The following is a 3,393-nucleotide window of genomic DNA, read 5'->3' as shown; positions in this document are numbered from 1 at the left end:
ATTTATGAAATGAAAGCCATATTTAAGCATTCATCCTTGAGATTCAATCTTGTAGCAACACCTTGACTAATGTCACTAATTACTTTTTCAATAGGATGATCTTTATGAGTCCTTCATTCCTTAGGTAGATCATTTTCATTTGACTCTTGTTGAATCGCTTCTTCTTGATTCTTGTTTGAAGTATCTTCTTTAGGAATTTCTATAAAATCATCATCATCATCATCACAAACAACAATTTCCTCTTTTGAGGGGTTAGATTCGTCAAACTTAACATGCATGGATTCTTCTATATTTAAAATTCTTTTATTATAAATTCTATATTCTTTAGTTGTAAGAGAATAACCAAGAAAAATACGTTCATCCGATATTTCGTCGAACTTACAAAGGTTGTCTTTGTCATTGTTAAGGACAAAGCACTTGCATCCAAAGATATGAAAGAAAGCAATGTTGGGTTTCCTTCCTTTGAAGAGTTCATATGGAGTCTTCTTTAGGATAGGTATTACGTTAACTCTATTACTTATAAAACATGCCGTGCTAACTGCATCCGCCCAAAAATACTTAGGAAGATTTGAGTTGCTAAGCATTGTTCTTGCAAGTTCCACCAATGACCTATTCTTTCTTTCAACTACTCCATTTTGTTGAGGAGTCCTTGGAGCCGAGAAGTTGTGAAATATACCTTGATCTTCATAAAAGTCTTCAAAAGAAGTATTCTGGAATTCTCCACCATGATCGTTTCTTATGGAGGCAATTGTTAATGATTTCTCATTTTGAATTTGCTTTGCATACTTCTTGAACGCTTTGAATACATCACTGTTCTGCATTAAAAATAATGTCCAAGTATGTCTAGAATAATAATCAACAATAACTAAAGCATATAAGTTACCTCCGAAGCTTCTTGTTCTTGATGGACCAAATAAGTCCATATGTAACAATTGTAGTGGCCTAGAAGTGGACACCATATTCTTGGATGTGAAAGTTGATTTGGTTTGCTTCACCTTTTGACAAGCATCGCAAAGTCTATTTTTGATGAATTTTATCTTTGGCAATCCAATGACAAGGTCATGTTTTACTAACTTATTAAAGTGCTCCATGTGAATGTGAGCAAATCTCTTATGCCATAACCATGAGTCATTGTTATTGTCCACAAGACACTTAACCTTCAAAGAAACATCATCAAGGGAAATCATGAAAATATTATTAATTCGCTTACCTATAAGCATTACCTCTTGTGTGACTTTGTCTTCAATTAAACATTCATCTTTTGTGAACCTTATTTTGAATCCTTTGTCACAAAGTTGGCTTATGCTTAAGAGGTTGTGCTTTAGTCCTTCGACATATAGCACATCTTCGATGGATATGAAATTTGGTGCACCTATTTTGCCTATGCCAAGAATTCTTCCTTTGTTGTCATCTCCATAAGTAACATAACCCTTGGCCTTAAGCATTAGATATGAAAATTTGTGCACTTCACCAGTCATATGCTTGGAGCACCCACTATCCAAATACCAAAGATTTGATGTGGCCTTCAAGCATACCTACAAAAAAAAATTAAGTTTTGTTAGGTACCCAAATTGCTTTGGGTCCTTCATAATTAGTACCTTTCTCAACCCATACATAGTGCCCCTTTGCTACACTAAAGTTTCTAACATAGCAAGCATTAGGTGTATGGCCAATAATACCACAATAAAAACAAGTTGGTTCAAAATTGTTTTTATATCTAGGAACATAAGACTTTTTCTTTGTAAACCTTTTCTTTTTAGGACGTTGATGCACAACTTTTGGTGTGTTGACTCTTTCTTTTGGAGATTGATCCTTAGGCCTAACAAAGATAGTTTTATTTGAACTTGGTTTAGAAAATTTGGAGTAACCAAGTCCACTTTTGTCATTTGAGTATCTTTGTTGGCTAAGAAATCCTTCCAAACTAATTTGTCCTTTTTCATACCTTTCAAGGACTCTTTTAAGTTGGACAACTTGGAAAGAGAGAGACTCACACTTTGGACATGCAAAATTCTTCTTTTCACTAATCATCTTTTGTTTTTCATTTTCAAAATCTTTTTCAAAAATTTCAATCTTTTCTTCCAAGGAAGAGATTTGTTTCTTTTGAGATGATATAATTTTATAAAGAATTTTGCATTCATTTAACAATTCATTAATTGCACCTTGTGCATCATCATCAAAAAGAGAAAAATCATTACTAACCTCTTCTTCATCATCGGAATGATGAGAAGCCATTAGCGCCGAGTTTGCACATTCCTTGCTATCTGATCCAGATGAAGAACTAATTTCATTGTCCTCCCATGCAACATATGCCTTTTTGTTCTTGAAATCCTTCTTGATATTGAATCCACCTTTTTTTGAAAGTTTAGGACATTCTGGCTTTATGTGGCCTTGTTTTCCACATTCTTAGCATGTTATATCTTGCATAGATGTGGTGGTCTCCTTTTTCCTGAAATGTCTATTCTTTTTAGCGTTAAAGGATTTATCATTTTTGTTAAAGAACCTACCAATCCTTTTAACAAGGAGCATGAAATTCTCATCTTCCACCAATGCGTCATCATCTTTATCTTCTTTTGAGTCTACCTTCAAGGCAATTCCTTTAGATTTCTTTTCTTGACTTTCATGTTTCTCAAGCCTACCAAGTTCTAACTCATGTTCTTGAAGTTTTCCAAAGAGTGATGCGGACGTCATTGTTGAAAGACTTTTATTTTCTGAGATAGCCGTCACCTTTGGTTGCCATTCTCGAGTCAATGATCTTAGTACTTTAAGATTGAGATCGTCATTTGTAAATGTTTTTCCGAGAGCGATTAAGTGGTTAGTCAAGTGAACAAATCTCTTTTGTAGCGCCACGATGGATTCTCCGGGCAGCATTATAAACATCTCATATTCTTGACTTAATGTATTCAACCTTGATCTCTTTACTTCGGCGGTGCCTTCATGTGTCTCTACTAAGGTATCCCATATTTGTTTCGCCGATTTGCATTGAGATATGCGGAAGAACTCGTCCATGCTTAAAGCACTTTGAAGAATGTTTATTTATTTCTTTTCATTTAAGATTTTTTTCTTATCATCTTCATCATACGAACTCTTTATATTTGGAATACCAATGCCATTGACCATACTCATAGGATTATGCGGACCATCTTCAACGGCTTCCCATATGCCTTCTTCTTGGGCTTCTAAATGTGCCTTCATGCGGATCTTCCAAAAATCAAAATATTCTCCAGAGAAAAGTGGTGGTTTATTACTACTTCCACCGTCTTTGAAAACCGGATTCGTGCTTGCGGAAGCCATGCGGATCTTTTAGGAACAGGTTACCTATAACCTGCTCTGATGCCAATTGTTAGTTGAGTAGCACCTAAGAGGGGGGTGAATTAGGATCTTTGAACTCTTTTT

This window comes from Lathyrus oleraceus, chromosome 6 (assembly GCF_024323335.1).
Source record: "Lathyrus oleraceus cultivar Zhongwan6 chromosome 6, CAAS_Psat_ZW6_1.0, whole genome shotgun sequence".
Taxonomy (NCBI): domain Eukaryota; kingdom Viridiplantae; phylum Streptophyta; class Magnoliopsida; order Fabales; family Fabaceae; genus Lathyrus; species Lathyrus oleraceus.
This window is presented reverse-complemented; position numbering follows the sequence as displayed.